The sequence below is a fragment of the Dicentrarchus labrax genome, unplaced genomic scaffold (genome assembly GCF_905237075.1).
Source record: "Dicentrarchus labrax unplaced genomic scaffold, dlabrax2021, whole genome shotgun sequence".
Lineage (NCBI taxonomy): Eukaryota > Metazoa > Chordata > Actinopteri > Moronidae > Dicentrarchus > Dicentrarchus labrax.
In genome coordinates, this window is record NW_026136702.1 from 25,886,301 (window position 1) to 25,906,288 (window position 19,988).

Sequence of the window (19,988 nt, forward strand, 5' to 3'; positions counted from 1 at the left end):
CGCCAAGTGCTTGCTCATGGTGGTACTGTTGGGTCTCTGTAAATAATGTTATAAGGAGTTCGGTCTAGACCTGCTCTATTTGAAAAGTGTCCTGAGGTAACTTCTGTTATGAATTGGCGCTATACAAATAAAATTTAATTTAATTTAATTGAATTTAACTTAAATGCTAATTTCAGCATGTGTACTTTTAGTAAATATGTTAACATACTAATGTTTAGCAGGAATATTGTTTATCATGTTCACAGTCTCAGTTATTAGTGTGTCAGACATTTTTTTTGTATACTGTTCAGCTAGCTGTAATACAAGTGTTATGTCATCATGTGTGATAGAGCTGCCATTGTTTTCTGCTACTGCCGAGTCAAAATTGTGCAGCTAATGAGCACAGCTCAACTCACAGTATGCCATCTTCACTGGCTCTGAAAAACTGCCATGGTGATGACCATAATGGATATTTAAAAAGATAACGCAGATAGCAGAAACGGAGGAGAATGCCACATGAAATACTTACACCCACAGTCTACATCCAGTGAGTCAGACTAGCTAACTAATAAAGCCAAAATGTCACAAAAGTGAATCTTAAATTAAATCTACTGTCAATTTAATGCACTTCTAGTGTACCAACACATCAATTTTTCATGGTAAATCAGCGTTTATTTTGAGTTCCATCTTTCTTAACTGCAGAGTTTCAACTTGAAATTAACGTACCTGGTCTGATCTGGTTATCAGCTCTTATCTCTCTGCGTCCTCTTTGAAATGAACAGAGTGACGCCGAGGAGGGAGAGGCGAGGAAGTGGCAACATCCTTTTCGGGACACCATTCAATAGGCTTTGGGAAGGAAGGTCTTCATTCTGAAACACACAAAATGCTGCACTTACCACTTGTAAATCAAGTCCTGGCTAGATTATTATTATACTGGCTGTGTTGTGTCTCTGTGTAATTACACAACTGACAAGAATTTGGTGCACCAATCTGCCAAGATCAACAGGTAAGGGTAACATGCCACCAGAAAAGAAAAGCCAGCCAGGAGACAATGCAAAACCTGAACTTAAGAGCTGAAGGTTAGCAACAAATTAGCTTCAACCACAGCAGGAAATAACAAGCGTCAGGCTGTCATACGTCACCGTTCCCCACTCTAATCTGGGCTAAGTGGTCTTTGTTGTACAAAGTGCCCAAGTCCTCCAATTACAAAACCTCACAGATAGGACCCAACACTCCATCACATTCACCCTGACCCCGCAGCTCATGGGTCACACAGCAAAGTACAAAGGCACTGAAATAAACACAGTGACCCCGAAACCTGTCATGATATTTGTCCATAAACAGCCTGGAGAGGAAAGGCAGGGCTTCCCTGTTATGTCAGATGTGTGTAGGTGACAAGCTAATTTGTGGAAAAGGATGGTAGGAAGTCCCACCCGGGCCAACCAGCAGGGTCACTTTCCCATGGTGAGATAAACAAGGGTGTGCAATGAAGTGCACAAGAGATAAAATTAAAGTTCCTCAGTGTTTTTACAAAGGAATTCAAGAACAATAAATTAGAGCAAGGTGCACAAATAAAGTGACTTATTTACTCACAGTACAAACAACATTACAAAAACAGAAGGACAGCAGGACAATATATAGGTCTTTCAATGATTTGATGCCAAGGTTAGACCAAATAGTGAATGCACTATCTACCAAAGATGGAGGAAAATGAACTAATGCTGGTGACTTCCTACTGGCCCACAGAAACCAGCCTCTATTCAATGCCAGACAGGCATGGAATCTGCAAAGAAATGTACCACAGAATCCTTATTTTTGCAAAGGGATTCAACAAGGACAGCAATAAATTAAAGCAAGGTGCACAAATGATGTTTAATTACTCATAAAGAACAAACAAAATTAAAGCTGCAAGCAGCGTTGGGCGGGACCTCGCACTCCACGCAACTCGGGGTGTGCTGCAGCCGCGTCACATGCCGTTGTTACACGTGCGGACCACAACATGAAAATTTCATGTAAATCAGTTCAGAATCGCCACGCAGGGCTTACTTTCTGTTGCCAGTAGGTGGCGCTATCACTATGTCTGAATATTGTCATGTAGACTGGTTCAAGGTGGGACTGTTCAAACACGTTAAGTTTCATTGAGATTGGACCATGTACACTGAAGTTGTGAGGACGTGTTACAGAATATGTGACGTTTAGTGGACATGAGTTTATCATGTTAGTTATGAGTACTATCTGTTTCATGGCCAATCGGCAGAATTCAACACATCATCACGGGCACGCAGTTCGATATACAGTCACTCATAGCACAACTTTTGATCAGCAGAATTTTTTAACTGTATGGACCAATTTCCCTAGAAGGAGTTTGTTCAAATACAACGAAAAAAAAAATGCTGAAAGTCTGCAAAGTGCCAGAAATGGCACCACAGTTTGACATTCAGTTCAACCTGGCCAAATTTGACGGCATTCCACGGACACGCCCTTCAACTTTTAATCAGCACTATACTGTAACTGTACTGGAGTTTGTTCAAATACAAGGTGAAAAATTCACTGAAAATGACAGAAAAATTCCAAATGGCCAACTTGGATGCCACGCCACGGACACGCCCTTTAATGTACATGCACAAATAGCACAACTTTTAATCAGCAACATTTCCTATCTGAACTGACCAATTTTGAGGTAGATCTGATAAATTCCCTAGGAGGAGTTCGTTCAAATACAACGCGAAAAGTTCGCCGAAAGTGAAAATGAAAATCAAAGTGGGGTATGGGTCCAAGAGGCCTTTTTGTACGTCTCGGCACGTTACACGTGCCTTCCAAGTTTCATACATATCGCCTCCGGGGCTGCTTTTTTAAAATCCTGTAGGGGGCGCTACAAACACGACAAACACGATTTTTTGTATGTGAGTTACAGGCACCACTCTACACATGCCCTGTGAATTTCATATTCATAACTATTACGGTTTCCGCACAGTGATGTATCCTGCCACCAGAGCGCCACCTAGTGGCGGATTGTTGACATATTTTTTAGGGAGCCTCAGGGAGCCATGGGCAAGCATCGTACCAAGTTTCATCGTAATCACAAATACCGTTGTAGAGATATAAACTTCTTCATTTTAAAGAGCACCATCTTGTGTCGATGGCCTGAAATTGTGCATGATGCCTAAGAAAGACATGTGGAACTATGGACCCAAGTTTGGTGTCAATCGGACATACCAATGTGGAGAAATGGTCCACTTCCTTTTTTGACGAAAAATCCACAGGAAGTGCTAATTTTATAACGTGCCTGTTTTTTTGAAATATTAAAATTCTTTTAATGACTTTTTTATTATGAGGGTCCTCAGATGCTACGTGAAAAATTTTGTGCGAATCAGACAAAGCGCATGGGGGGAACACGGAAAAGTAGTTTATGGACATTTCGCGCTGTAGCGGAGAAAAATTATAGGCGGAAGTGGGCGTGGCCTATATGGGGAGATTCAGCTCTATTCACCGAACGCGTGGATACAAGGTTTTTGAATGTGCAACAAATGATGCAGAAGTTATTAGCCTAAACGCATTTTTTATGATAGTAGTGCCACCTAGTGGCCAACCTGAAAGCGACGCATAGAATATCCCCATTTTCACCAGGCCTGACAACTTTGCCAAATAAAATTGAGTTTTCGTATATAAGTTCAGGGGGGCAAAAATGCAGTCAAAGGGGGCTAAAAATAATAATATGTGGCTCCGTCCCTTATTATAAATTATCGGGATAATTTAATTGGTAAATGGTAAATGGACCTGTACTTGTATAGCGCTTTTGTAGACTTCTGACCACTCAAAGCACTTTTACACTACATGCCCATTCCCACACATATTCACTCAGTGATGGCAAAGGCCATCAAACAGAAACTAACGCATTCATACACATTACACACTGATGCACAGTATCGGGAGCAATTTGGGGTTCGGTATCTTGCTCAAGGATACTTCGACATTTGCCGGGAGGAGCCGGGGATCAAACCAACAACCTTCTGATTAGTGTACGACCCGCTCTTCCTATGAGCCACAGCCAATAAATTATCAGTTGATATTAATAATAATTTATTTGGACTTCTTATGCAAAACCATTGATAGGCTTTATGTTCTATAAAAGCCAAAGTTTTTTTTATGAATTTTACTAGAAAAAATAAATTAACATTTGAGGAGAACTGTTTTGTGTATTTTGCCTGTGTAAACAACAGTGTTGTCAGTTAGATTTGGTTAGAACAGAGCTAGCATCTTTTCTCACTTAATGGTAAATGGAACTGTACTTGTATAGCACCTTTCTAGTCTTCCGACCACCCGTTTTTACACTACATGCCACATTCACCCTTTCACACAAAATGAAGTCAATTGAACGGAAACTTACTATTCATTCACATTCACACACCGATGACATAGTATTTGGGGTTCAGTATCTTACTTGAGGATACTTCGACACTCAGCTGGAGGAACTGGGAATCGAACTGTCAACCTTCTGATTAGTGGACAACCTGCTCTGCTCTACCTCTGAGCCACAGCTTCCCACAATTAGGCTTAGCCTTTCTTTATCAACTCCTTTTTACTTTTTATACTAAAATGCTAAATTATTGGGTTTTATCGTATTGTTATCAGACATGAGAAGCAGCTTATTATCAATTATCGTATTGGCTGAATTCTTAAGTGCTCCTAGTGGCCTCTAGAGGCACTGATGTTTATTGCACCCAACAATACTAATTTGTTGGATTGTACCAACAACACACTGATGATTATACTACTCTTATGGGCCTTCCACACCAACAACAATAACTATAACTATAACAAAAACTATAACCATGTGAGCATCCACACTGATCAACGATCCCTGGCCCACGTCCCCCAGAACGCACTGCATGCCGACTGTGTCGGCAGCCTAATGGCAAAATGGATAAAGTTACTGCCGTATATACCGCAGAGACACACACACAAAATTAGGACATGGGTTCACAAAGACATTTAGGAGACTCCAACACAAGAAGACAAGATTAATTTTATAGACAGCTTGATTAAAAAATAAAAAACAGGACATCTTTAAGGACTATAGAGACCCTGTCAACACTAAAGACTGTTGGCAGTATGTCTTAGGTAAAAGAAGATTTTTATGTCTGATTTGCAGCCTTATATTACATTACATAAGTCTTGGGGCGGCTGTGGAGACGAGGGGTCATCCCAATAGAGGTTGTGGTTACCCGCTCCCTTGCACGAGCAAGATATTGAATCCCGAATTGCTCCCGATGCCGTGCATCGGTGTGTGTGATTGTGTATGAATGCATTAGTCTCATCACTAATACCACAATATCGCTCATCTAATTGCTCTGAAAGTGATCCCAATGATATAATTTACCGTTGTGTTGTGGACTCCATCCACTTGAGTTATAGATTTGTAGTTACTGTTGTAGTTATCGTTCTTGGTGTGGATGCCCTTGGAGGTTTGGTTGTTTGTCCTGAGGGTGGCCTTAGAGGAAAGGTTAATAACAAATCTAATAGAACCTTCATCATCCTTGGTAGCATGACTGTGCTCCACAAATTCACAACAATGACTGATTAGTTTAGTGGTCCCAAACCCTGCAGCCCTGTCAGATGAACCCCTGCATCAACACCACCAATGATGTCCCAAATGTGTTCATTGACTTTAAACTGTTATTTAACACTATTGACTATATAAAAGCGTTTTTCATACAGTTGAACTGTGAGTGTTTTATTGGTTTAACTTTGCATTCATACCACTTGTGTCACAAGCCAGATGTTTCACATTGATACTTTAACAGTAACCATTTATCCATTTTCAACTAAGTTTGTCAACTATCTATCCAATACTCTTGGCTATTTTAGCTACCATTAATCAATTTTAAAATGATTTCTTTTAATCATTTATATGTTTAGATAACTTTTTTGACAATTTATCTGTTACTTTTAGCTATCTGACCATTTATCCATGACTTTTAGTTAACTATTTAGAAGTCTGTGCTCACTTACTAAGGTAAATTACCTTACTGGCTCAATATGTTATATAGATATATACATTTTTAATTGAAATGTTATTTCTATTTTCTAAATTAGTTGAGTTACTCCACAATATTTTCATGCACCCCCATGGCATCTGCAGAAGTACCAGCTGGCGGACACACACCCCCTAAGCCTCGTCAACACTGCCAGGTATGCAATTCTGGTATAGAATACTGCCCTGCTTTTATTTTAAATAATACAGTAGTCAAATTAATTTCATGTTGTCAAATGATTTGGTCTAAATACTAGATTCAGCCTTAAAGAACAACATCATAATATGAGTGTAAAAGGAAAATTTTTCTATTCAATTCAATTCAATTCAATTTTTTTTTTTAAGGCCAAATAAAAAAAAAAGTTATCCAGGTTTAAAAAAAAAAAGGAAACAAAATTAAAAAAAAAAAAAAAAAAAAACAAAAAAAAAAAAAAAAAAAAAAAGGAAACTCCTTTAAAAGGAAAACCAAACCCCTTTCTATGTCATTTAATCCTCCAAATGAAGTAATTTCTGCAACAATCAGCTGTTCTCACATTTGTTTTTAAGTATTAAATTAAATTTGTATTAAGATGTACTTTTCTAAATTTTTCAAGGACGCACACCCTCGGGAGACTTTTAAATGAAGCGCTGAAGAAGGAAGCAGGCCGGCTGCTACAATCCACTGACAATGAACGGTAGCGTGTTGCACGTCCCCTGTTAAAGTCCAGGGGCAGAGGAGGGGAATCTAAAATCTGATTGGCCACCGCACGTGCCACCCCATTATTGTTCCCTCTTCCACTCCGCACAGAGGCTGTAGGGCTAAATATTTTCAAAGGGATCCCCTGACCTCTGACCTCAGGATATCTGAATAAAAATGTGTTCTATGGGTACCCACAAGTCTCCCCTTTGCAGACATGCCCACTTCATGTCAATCCCATGCAATTTGGAGTTTGTTGCATGTGGTATAAATGTGTTATATTTGCCAAGTGTATTTCAATATTTATGCATACTGGGGTCCATAAAGAGTGTTGGAACTGCATAAATTGGGAATGAGTGGAAAGCTGAGACACATACTTCATGCGTCAGTTTCAAAATAAAGCCTGAAAGGTTTGGTTAGGTTTAGGCACAAAAATTACTCAGTTAGGTTTAGGATCTAAATTACGTCACATACACAATGTAACTATATACTTGTTATGCAAAGTTATGTTTATTCATATACTTGACGTACCTGACGTAACTTTAACATAACATACCAAACTTACGTCTGTTACTTAAAATGATTTGTTGTAGAGAAAAGATAGGTAAACGGACACTTCCAAGTCTTCCAGGACATATGTGGACAGGAGGAGGTGGAGATCGAACCACCAACCCTGTGATCAGTGGACGGCCATCTCTACCACCTGGGTCACAGCCACCGCATAAACACCACTTGGAGTAAATGTCAGTAAATATCACACATCATTAGAATATGTTTAACATATTATTATGTCACCAGAACAAGACAACCTGGATGTTGCGCTGATAAATAATCCTTATGTGTGACATGTGTCTGTTGCTTGGATACAAGCTAAAACTAACATAAGGGAAGGGTTTATCTTCATGCTAAATGATTAGCCAGATACCCAAGTGGGCCATAAGATAACATAGAGTCCTCCCCCTGAGCCTGCCATTAGATAAACCTGTAAAGACACTCTGTGGCTTTGTTGTTCTCCTCAGTGGATTGCTCATTTGTCAAGGTGCCTTCATGATCATTGTTTAAAAAGCTCAGGCCTCATGAGGCTGCTTCATCATGATGAGCAGAAGCATTTCTGGCAGCATTATAAATGGATACAATCAGGGGAGATGGGATATCATTATTTGTGAAGTATTGGACCTACAGAGAAAAATAATTCAGCTGACATAAAAATGTTTCTTGTATGAAAAGTGCACATTTTCTGTTATTCTATCCTAATCATGTTGTGATCCCCTTCTGAAAAGGACCCATGTAATCAATCATTCAATTTAGTCACTGCATTTCCTACCAAAAAGAACACATCAAAAGTATTTGCACACCCTAACAAAGTACGTGTACACCTGAGCTTTACAGTCATACAATATATGATTGTTGAACACATCATTCTGACTTCATGGTCATTAGTGTGCTGCTACAACAGCATCCACTCTGGTTTAAGCTTTTTTACCAGATGTTAAACCTGCTGGAGGGATTTACTAACCTTGCCACACAGCGGGACTCACAACATCACAAAATCACAAGAGAATTCATCTTGCCAGGCATCAAGCTGTGCACTTATGTCCAACCACAGTGGGTCGGACAATTCAAAGTCCTATGAGGAACTACTGGCAGGTACGGCATGAGTTGCTGCGTATGGAAGCGAATTGTGACCAAAATTTAAATTTAAATGCATTTGCAGAAATGCTTTTTCATTTTAAGAATGTGGCTGCATTATTTGACTCATAAATAAAATTAATAATCAATCATCCTATTTGCATTTTAATTTTCTTCTTCGAGACTGCTCATTCTTTTACTTAATTAAAGTGAAAAAGAAAAAGACATTTGAGATTTACTTTTCAAAATATGCCCCAGCAAATAGATACCAAAATTCAATTTGAAAGGTAAAATTTTAAAATTAAAATGCATTTTTCATTTTAAGAATGTGGCTGCATTATCTGACTCATAAATAAAATAAGTAATCAATCATCCTATTTGCATTTGCAGTGTCTTTAGCGTCCCTAGTGGTAGTGACCATAGACATATACGCTCCTGAACAAAATCTTAAGACCGGGAGAAAAATTACAAGTATTCGCATTTTGCGTTGGTGGAACATAACCAGGTTGTAAGTGGACCTTCAAAATGCCAAAAGAATAAACAGGAGCAAGAGACAAAACAATAGAGGAGGCAATTTATTGAAAATTGCATTTAAACTCAAACAGGCTGTTCATCAGCTGATCAAAAGTTTAAGACCATAGCCTTAAAAAGTCCAAATCTGTGCAAAAATCTGGCTTTCATGTCATTTTCTATCAGGCATTCACACTGTCATGAACACCTGATACAGGGCTCCAGACTAGCTTTTTGCATTGGTTGCACTGGTGCGCCTAAATTTTTTTTTTTTAGGTGCACCAGCACAAAATTTAGGTGCCCCCAAATTTTTCATTGCGTTGCCTTTAACGCCGTAAGGTCACCTTTTATCGCTCTCCATAACTTTCATAAAATGTGAATGATTTTTAAACAAGAATAAGGTGTAGAGAAATCCTTGTCTTTATTTGAAGCACAATTATATATAAAAAGAAAAATGAAGTGTTTAAAGTGCTTCACTGAGCTGAAGTTGAACATTTCAAACTAAAACACTAAGCAAAATAAAACATTTCCAAATAAAAGAGGACCTGATTACTACTACCTGCTGCTGAAATGCAGCTGGGAGAGGGGCCACTTTCTCTACACACTTGTCACGGCATATCATGTGTTTTTTAGACATGTTATGTTTTTTTAAAGTTTCGATATGAAACGTTGTTGACCTGCTTACGAGTGCACTATTTCCGGCCATATTCTGACCCCACCCTGACGACACGGTTGCGTACTCCTTTGTTGTCTACCAGGATTTGCCTCCTGGCTAGGAATATTTTGGCCTTTTAATTTGGGTCTGGCCGGGTCTCCCGACTCGGTGTCTCTTGGTGTCTGATGCTGTCCCAAGGACCGGGCTGGCACACCGGACGGCCCGTGCTTGGAACCTGTGGATTATAGTTGTAGGGCTGGTTGTAGGCTTGGTTTTCTTAATGAAAAAACTTTCAATATCTCTGCCTCTCTTAATTTTCCCTCGTTTTGTCACGTTTATTTTATTTTTCCATTTCACTTAGTCAGCTATTGTGGCGCTCAGGTCGCGTGCAATTTTTAAACACGCACAACTTAGCGCGGTGAACAGGACCACAGCCAATCAGAGGCAAAGACCCGCCCGAGCTCTGTCGCTTATTGGTTTAGAACACGATATGATCCTACCATGAGTGTGTGAGTTCGGTCACAGGAGAACACAGAGAGATGATGAGAAAAAATGTATTTTCACCCGGGCCCCCTCGGGGCCCCCGGGCAAAATTAGTCGCACCCCTAAAAATTTTGGTCGCATGTGCGACCAAATTGGACCTGACCTGATGGCAAAGGCAAAAAGGCTTTCTGTCTTTGAACGTGGCAGGATTGTTGAGCTGCACAAGCAAGGCCTCTCGCAACGCGCCAGTGCTGCCGAGGTTGGACGCAGTAAGACAGTCATTTTAAATTTCTTAAAAGGTCCTGAGGGTAATGGGACAAAAATGTCAAGTGGTAGACACAAAAAAATGTCACCTGCGCTGAGCCGGAGGATCCAACAGGCTGTCCATGAAGACACAGGCCGATCCTCAACCCAAATTAAGGCCCTTACTGATGCTGACTGTAGCACAATAACCATCAGACAGCATCTGCGACAGAAGGGCTTAAAGAACAAAAAACGTCTTCAAAGGCCACTTCTCCTCCCACACCACAAACCTGCCCGTTTGCACTTTGCAAGGGAGCACCAAACATGGGACATTGAAAGGTGGAAGAAAGTTTTATTCTCTGATGAGAAAAATGTTTACCTTGACGGTCCTGATGGCTTCCAACGTTACTGGCATGACAAGGAGATCCCACTGGAGATGTTTTCTTGACGGCACAGTGGAGGAGGCTCCATCATGATCTGGGGTGCTTTTTCCTTCAATGGAACAATGGAGCTTCAGGTTGTGCAGGGGCATCAAACCGCAGCTGGCTATGTGGAGATGTTGCAGCGGGCATCCCTCTTGATGCCCTCAGGGCCCTCGTCTGTGTGGTGATCTACTGGGTCTTTCAGCAGGACAATGCTGCAGTTCACAACGCCCGCCTGATGAAGGACTTCTTCCAGGAGAATAACGTTGCTCTTTTGGACCATCATGCGTGTTCCACTTATCTAAATCCCGTTGAGAATGTTTGGGGATGGATGGCAAGGGACGTTTACAAAAAAACAAGCATGTCTAAACAAATTTTTGAAGTGATCAACAACAACGGTGGGGCTACTCACTACTGAGTCCTTTTTTTTACACTTTTAGTTCTGTTTTGGGGTTTTTTTAAGGCTATGGTCTTAAACTTTTGACCAGCTGATGAACAGCCTATTTGAGTTTAAATGCAATTTTCAATAAATTGCCAATGCTATTGTTTTGTCTCTTGCTCCTGTTTCTTCTTTTGGCATTTTGAAGCTCTACTTACAATCTTGTTATGTTCCACCAACGCAAAATGCGAATACTTGTCATTTTTCCCCCGGTTTTAAGATTTTGTTCAGGAGTGTATGTCTATCCAATCCAATCCAATCCAACTTTATTTGTTAAGCACTTTAAAAACAACCAAAGTTGACCAAAGTGCTGTACAGGAGAATAAATAAGACATCATAAATGTAAACAGTGATGGTGATGATGAAGACCACTGTGAGGAACATAGACAGTGATGATGATAACACTGGAAAGTTCCCGTGGCAGATAACATGGACGAAGTCCGACGGCGACAAGCTCGATGTCCGGGCCGCAGACATGCTCTTTCACACAGACGTGCCCGGGGTTACACCACCTGTTGTTTATGAGCACAGACAGTCCCCCTCCTTTCTTCATGCCGGTCGCGGTGGCGTCCCTGTCGGCTCGAACCGTCTGGAAGCCGGGCATGGTGACGTTGGAGTCCGGTATCTGCTCGTGTAGCCACGTTTGTAGGGTTTAAAGTTCCTCTTCTTCATCCTCCATTTAATCCCTGCTCTGCAGCCTCGCCGTCTCATCAGCTCCTCCGGTATGGAGGGTCTCTCTCCAGTCAGTATGCTAGGGTACCTCAGGGCGATCATCTGGTCACGGGTGTAAACAATGCGACTCGCCGTCACCATAGAAACCCGTGCAAACAAAAAATAAAAAGTGCTCAAAAACACCAAAAAAAGTATTTAGGCGACAGGAACAAAGTAGTAAGAAAGTAAGAAAGTAAGAAAACAGTTAAAAATAGCAAAAAACACACTGAAAACACACTAAAACTACAACAATGATAGGAGCTGCCATGACAGGCTGCCGTTGTCACCGACGCCATTCCATGGCCTCTGGTAGTGACCACTGGTCCGTGCCAGGTAGGAGCTGGTCAGGACTGTGCTGCAGGTCACGAACACACAGACCTGCATAATCGATAGTACTACTCATACAACTACGACTAATAATAATAATTTAATCATTGTTATTATGATTTCTATTAGTGATCAATAACATTGGATAGACAAACGATTATGGCTTCTCACATTTAAGCTATTCTGCTAACACAGTGAGGAATGGGAAAAGTTGTATTAAAAATAAATACAAACAAACAAACACTCCACAGACCACTCAACTGGTCCAAACAACAGAACAGATCACATAGGAGGTGGTCAAGACCAGTAATTTTAGTGCCCTTTGTGCCAGTAAGAAGCTGGTCATGACCGCTGTGCCACTGGTCGCGACCAGTGTCTTTAGCGCACCTACCTAGTGGTTGTGACCACTGGTCCGTGCCAGAGACCAACTAATCCGTGCCAGAGACCATAGTCCCGGGACAGACCACAGAATCGGCTACATTTGAGTGTACATGTGAGACCATCGAATGTACTCCAGGGGAAAGTTAAAGTAACTCTTTTCCGGAAGTTGATTATTTAATTCTTTTGTGGAGTAAAAACTGAACACTTATATATACAATACAACTCTCACCTGGAGTTCATTTTAATGTGAACTCTTTCATGGTGTTAACAGTCAACACTTAAAAATATGTTTTTATTCAACACTTTTCTGAGTTAATATTTAAAAAAACAAAAAAAAATTTAGGTGAAAATGACTACAAAAAACTTTGATTACCACACATTTTTATTTTAAATCATGTGTGACATTTTGAATTACAAACTGTAAACATTTTACAGCAAACCAACCAGACATATTCACATTTAAAACAAACTGCTTTAACAGCAGCTAAACAGTTGGAACAGGCAGTTATTTCAAAAATCATGTCAGTACCACATCTTTCTGTAGTGCATAAGAGACAAATGCAGAAAGTGCATAGTATAAAAGCATTGCACAAATTTCTGACAGGATAACAAAGAACTTTTCTGTAATGCAGGAATGTATTAACATGAGGTAGACTTTAAACCTGTAATTTAAGTACATAAACATGTACATAAAAACAAGGGTGAATTCCATATAGCCAATGTTAATACATTAAATAATATAACCCTCTGACATACAAATGTGAATCACACATCAGGCACACATATCTTTGCTGTGAGTTGACACTGAAGGGCCAGCCTCATAATTTGGGGAAGTAGAGGGTTTACGTTATTGTTTTGTGTGGGGGGGCCCAAAAAAAACAAAAAAAATTAAAAAAAAAAAAAATAAATTTTCCCCAAATTTTAAAAAAAAAAAAAAAAAAAAAAAAAAAATAAATTATAAAATTTGTCAGACTGGACAGAGCATCATCTTATTTCACACAGAAAACAAAGTGGGAATTAAAAAACCCAACAAGAAAAACACCCAAAGAAATAAAAAAAAAAAAAAAAAAAAAATTTAAAAAAAAATTAATTAAAAAAAAAAAAAATTTTTTTTTAGTAAGAGGCCTGGGGTTTGGGATGTTCTGGCATCATTAAAGCACTGAGAATTTATTGTGCTGTTGGCTGTCATGGCTAGAGGGTTAAGGGGTCTCAGGAGGCACACAGGTGGACTGTCCCCAACATCAAGTAAATAAACACCCAAATATCCCCCCCAAAAAGAAATCCACAAAAAAAAAAAAAAATTAAAAAAAAAAAAAAAAAACCAAAAAAAAAAAAAAAAAAAATTTTTTTTTTTAAACAAAATTTAAAAAAATTAAATCCAAAAAAAAAAAAAAAAAAAACCCAACCCCCACCCAAAAAAAAAAAAAAAAGACAACCAACTCACCCCCCCCCCCCCCCAAAAAAAAAAAAAATTTTTAATTTGTGGAAAAAATTTAAAGGGAAAAAAAAAAAAAAAAAAAATTTTTTTTTTTGATTATGGCATAAAATGTAATGGATAGGTGATTGATTTTATTATAGTAATAATGCAGCCACATTTAAAAATATCACCAGAAGCATGTATCTTAATCAAGTGTCTTCTAAATCCAGAATAACTTGAAAATTGCAAGCAACATCCTACTTGACAACATTTTATTCTCAAATTTTTGACACAAGAGCATTAGAGAGGTCCATACTGATGTTGGGTGATCAGGTCTGGCTCCAAGTCAGCGCTCCAGTTCATTCGGAAGGTGTTGGATGGTTGAGGTCAGGCCAGTGCAGTTCTTCCAAACTGGAAAACTATTTCTTTATGGATGTGGCTTATGCACTGTGTCCACAAAGTTGGAGGCATAGCTTTGTCTAAAATATTATTGTACACTATAACATTTAAATACCATTTATATTCCATTTTAGGGATGTGCATCTCCATCACTGAGGCTGATGCCATACGCATCTCAATGCATTTCCAATGATCCAATACACAAGGCAACTTCCACTGTGATATGATATGATTCACCCCTATTGTGATCGATTCAACACAATGCAATTCAATGCGACACAAAAGAATATGAGTCTATGCAATATGAAGATAGTTGGATTTTATTTCTTTGGTTCTTCTTCAGCAGCAACAGTTTAGAGAGGAGGACTTAATCTAAATATAAAACTATTTTTATATTTACTACATTTCTAAATAATAAAGGCATGCAGATGCAAAGATGTTAGAAATGATGCTTCCCAAGTTCATCCCAAATTGTATCCAATGCACAGGCAATCGCACCTAAAACTCTTATACCGGTGCACCGATAAACCAGTGAATCTTACCATCCCTAGTATGTATGCATACACAAGAGTAGTTGCATATAAGACTTGAGATTTTTGGTGACTGCGGTGAAGTGCTGTTGTAAAATGGAGGGAATAATATAATTCTATTTATATTATATTATTTACTTTATTTCTACATGAACCATTTTGTATTGTGCTTGACCCCTCCTGTTTCTGTGTTTGAGAGGAATGGGAATTTGATATTTTCTGGATTTCTTGTTAAAATTGCAAGTCATGAAAATATACTTCCTTCAACTGGCAATTCTAGCAGGTAGGTCAAAGTAGGTCTTCAAGTTTTGTTGTCTCTGGATCCGCTGACACACACACACACACACACACACACACACACACACACATCTTCCTCCTGCAACAGGGCCAAAAGGACCTCATCCAGTCTTTTCAGCACTAGGCACAGGGTTTGTTTAGACTGCTTTTGGTGTTCTCCAGGTGTTTTCTCCATCCACTGTGGATGCTGACTAAGAGTGTCCATGCCCCTTTCGCTGAGGGGCTCTGGGGCCTCCTCCCTCCCTGAAGCAGCAGTGAGGCTGGGGAAGCCATCTGCCGGGCCCCTCTGAAGGAGGACGCTGCAGCCGACAGCATCTGCTACAGCATTAAGTCCAGCAGTCGCACTGACCACACTCAGCACATCCTGTAGGTTCAGGTCATTAAAGTGGATCCAGTATCCTGCAGAACCCCCCTCAGTGACTGAACCTGCATGTTAATACTCACAAGTGCACAAGTGCCTGCTCATCGTGATACACCAGACATCTGGAGACAGAGATTCCACAGACCTGGAACTTTTTAGCCAGTTATTCTGATGACTGCCATCACAAGAAGGTACAAGAATAATCCTCTATATTTACAGGTCTGTGTTCTGTAAGAGTCCACTCCTCTGCAGCATGAGTGTGGCAGTCTGCGGTGAGCTACTTGAGGACAATATGGATGATATTTTAACGTCTAAATCAAAAGGGAAAGCTGTGCTGACTGAGCTGTTCCCAAAAAGTCAGAAATAAAGATTAATAGTAGGTTATTTACTGTCCTCCTCCAGTCAGTTTGAATGCTGTATGCGCACTAGAAGGATGTTTTCACATTCATCTGCTGAAAGTGGAATGTTTCTCACAATTCATTCATCACTAATAGTTTGGAAGTCAGTCCTGGTCCAGTCTGCAACTTGTACAGTGTGATGTAGAAACTTGAAGCCACCAGTGCACATCCACTGAGAATGGACTTTACAGTGAAGTAGGAGACTGCTTGTTCCAGCAGGAAAACATTTGCATATTCATAGATTGTGGAAAATACACTTACACATGTCAGACACACATTATTGTTCCAAACAGACTATTTATATATATGTCTTGATACAAATCTGGAGAGGGTCTTTAAGGATGAACATCTGTTTCTGTCATTGACTTTGGGGCACCAATCACTAGCTACAGCACAGAGATCCTTGTACAGATAAGACCTGCTCCACTGACAGCAAATGGGGGGAAGAAAAATAATGAAATGTTTGAAGTTTTATAATCAGGGGATCTGTAATGTAGTATTATTAGTATTATTTTTTTACAGCTCACTGTCACTTTTTAATTTGAAAGTTTTACTTTTATGTTTTAATTACTTGAAATACACTTTACAAATGATTTAAAATCCATTTAATTATGCAAAGAGGCTTTTATTATACTTTTGTGAAGCATTTTGAACTGCATTATTTTGGCTGAGTAGACCTCTACTTAGTTATGCTTGGTCAAATGTGAGGTCTCTTGGTTTCATGAACTGATTAGAATGATACAGATGTAAGCCGACCCACCTTAACAAGTGCAACTCAACTCAACTCAAGGAGATCAAATAGTCTCTACACCCTGAGACAGATGGGAGAAGGGCTCTGATCATCCACAATAAGTGATATTACCTGGGCAGGTGTACCATTGGTGTGGACAGCCCTTAAAGTTAATAATTGCCTTTGGTCCTAATTAAGACCACTGCTTGCTATTTCAGTGCTTTAAAGCCCGTTCTGATCCACAGTCCATTCCCAAGGATATAACTTTTTAGGATGTCTACATCTATGATTACAGTCACCTGACATGCACAGACCTATTTGATTGGATGACTATAAGCCAATCACAGTCTTCCACATCATCTGAAGCCCTTTCATTAATGTACCCCAGTGAAGGACACTCTGAACAGCAAAAAAAACATTTTTGGCAGAAAAGAATATCTATGTGAAGATGTACAATACAGTGCAGCACCATCAGTGTCTGATTTATCAATAAAAAACCCTTAAATGCTTAATTTCTAGTGTTTGGATCCCATCACATCATGTAAACATTTTTTTTGTCATGCAATATAATATTTAAAATATAATGGCATTGAAGTTGCATTGAACTTTTTTTTTTTTAAATAGGAATATGGAATATAAAATATGCTTTATCAAACTTACATTTAAATTTTTATTGAACTTATAGTAGGATTATTTAAGGAATTATGATGATTTAATATATATATATATATATATATATATATATATATATATATATATATATATAGTTGTTCTCCATTTGAGAAACACTCATCTGATTTTGAAGATGATTAAAAAATAAGACATTTTTTTTTTTTTAAACCTAAGCCCTATTTTAAGGAGTGTAAGAAACTTGAAAACTGAACACAAGCTACATTCACAGAGCCTTCATTCACTGCTAAACAGCCACGTCCTGCTATTAACTATGTGTGGCTGATAAAAAAAAATCTCTAATTTTACACAAACTGTAGTTATTGTGTTCACTGTTTGGGTTCATTTTACAGTTTATCAGTTGTCGTCTACTGTTATTGTTCTTATAGAATTTAATTTAAAACATTCATAAAAAAAAGACACTTTACTCAATGACAGAAAAGGGTACATTTCTTTTCTCTCTCAGATATTTTTATTGAAGTTCAATCACAAACTCATACAATGCACATTTTCCTTTTTTCTTCTAAAGTGTCGAAGCACAAACCCCCCTCCCCTACCACTAGCCACATCCACAAACATCGCCTCCCACCGAGCACTGTTCCTGGAGTATTGCAGGAAACTGCTGGAAGTCAAGTACCTAACCGCAATTGTAAATTCTAAAAATTAAAAATAGATTAATTAAAAAAAAACCAGAATGAATAGATAAAGAAAAAAAGATAGATGAGTAGAAGAAAGCGAATTTAGACATTGACTGATACAGACTATGTAACTGACAGAAAGACGAGCAAAGAAGCGAAACAGAGGAAAGAAAAATCCTTCAGTTTGACTGAAGACTCTCAAAGTATTTCAGAAAGGGTCCCCACAGCCTCTGAAACTTCCCACCTGAATTACAAACTGAGTAGCGGATCTTTTCAAGGTCTAAACAGGACATGATGTCCCTAAGCCACTGAGCGTGAGTGGGCGAAGCAGCATCCCTCCATCTTAGTAGTATTGCTCGCCTAGCCAAAAGAGAAGCGAAGGACAGTGTGCGACTTTTGGTTAGAGTTAGGCGTGTGTCATCTACACCAGTGGTGCCAAAAAGGGCAATCAGTGGGTTGGGCTCTAGCTCAAGATTAAGAATGAGGGACAAGGTTTGGAAAACATCTCTCCAGTATCTTTCCAGGCTGGGACAAGTCCAGAACATGTGAATAAGTGAAGCTTCACCTCTCTTACATTTGTCACACAAGGCATCAACATCTGAGTACATATGAGATAATTTGACATTAGATATATGAGCCCTGTGCACCACCTTAAACTGTAACAGGCAGTGACGTGCACAGAGAGATGTTGAATTTACCAGCCTGAAAATGGAATCCCATACATCGTTTGACAGTGAGAGGTTTAAATCCTGCTCCCAAGCAGTCTTAATTTTGTCCACAGGAGCCTGTTTTATGCCCATCATTTTGTCATAGATAACCAATATTAAGCCCTTGGGCGATAGATGCAGACCCAGCAACACATTGGCAGTGGTCGCAGTGGTTGCCTCAGGGAAACTAGGTATCTGAGAATGGAGAAAGTGTCTCGAATGCAGGTATCTGAAAAAATGGGTATTTGATGACTGAACTTTTCAGACAATTGTGCAAATGATGCAAAGTTATTACCAGTAAAAAGATTTTCAAACTTCTCGATGCCACTTGTACGCCATTCTTGCAGAATCAGATAGTGAAGGTTGAAAGAAAGGGTTGGACAGAATAGGACTCAAGAGAGAAAAATCATGGAAACCCTAATGCCTCCTGAACTGAGCCCACACCCTCATTGTGTGCCAAACCGTCGGACTATCAGTTAATTTACTTGGGGGGAGAGGCAGAGAGGATCCAAGCAGAGCTAAAATGGAGACATTTCGGACCAATCTCAACTCCATTGTCGCCCATGTCGGACCGTCAGCTGAAAGTGAGACCAAAAAGTAAGACGATGTATATTAGCCGCCCAGTAGTAAAGTCGGAAATTAGGCAGTGCCATGCCACCATCTTTTGGGGATTTTTGAAGATTCAATTCAATTGAATTCAATTTTATTTGTATAGTGCCAATTCATAACAGAAGTTATCTCAGGACACTTTTCAAATAGAGCAGGTCTAGACCAAACTCCTTATAACATTTACAGAGACCCAACAGTACCATCATGAGCAAGACCTTGGCGACGGGGGCAAGTAAAAACTACCTGTTAAGAGGCAGAAACCTAGGACAGACCCTTCAGCTCTAGGTGGGTGGTCGTCTGCCTCGACCAGTTGGGGTGAGAGAGAGAAGACAGACAGACAGACAGACAGTTGCACAGCAACAACAGTAGCAACAACTACACTAATAGTAGTGACTGATGATGATGAACATGAAGAAGATGATGACGAAGATGGACTTTGTTTAGTCGAGGGCGCTTGCCCCTCCATATATAGGCCGATATGATTGAGTCCAATGAGTCAAAGAAGGATTTAGGAATGAAGATTGGTATAGATAGAAAAATTGAAATTTAGGAAGAATGTTCATTTTAACAGAATTGATCCGGCCCACCAAGGATGTAGATAGGGGTGACCACTGCATCAAGTGCTCTTTCACGTGATTTAGTAGAGTCTGAAAATTTTCTTTAAAAAGACACTTATGTTTCCTTGTAACTATAACGCCGAAGTAGGTAAATTTATGTCCCACAATCCTAAAAGGGAGGTTGGTA

The 19,988-nt window shown here is 39.4% G+C and overlaps 2 long non-coding RNA genes across 2 annotated transcripts in view; one reads left to right on the forward strand and one right to left on the reverse strand.

Annotated features, from left to right (window-relative positions):
- LOC127377137 (uncharacterized) overlaps positions 1–19,988 on the forward strand; it is a 417,826-nt gene that overhangs the window by 369,916 nt on the left and 27,922 nt on the right. The window lies entirely within an intron of this gene.
- On the reverse strand, positions 8,879–10,321 carry LOC127377107 (uncharacterized). Its single transcript, XR_007887620.1, has 2 exons — positions 10,130–10,321; positions 8,879–9,036 (listed from the first exon to the last, which is right to left on the reverse strand). It is a non-coding gene; the product is annotated as an uncharacterized LOC127377107 (long non-coding RNA).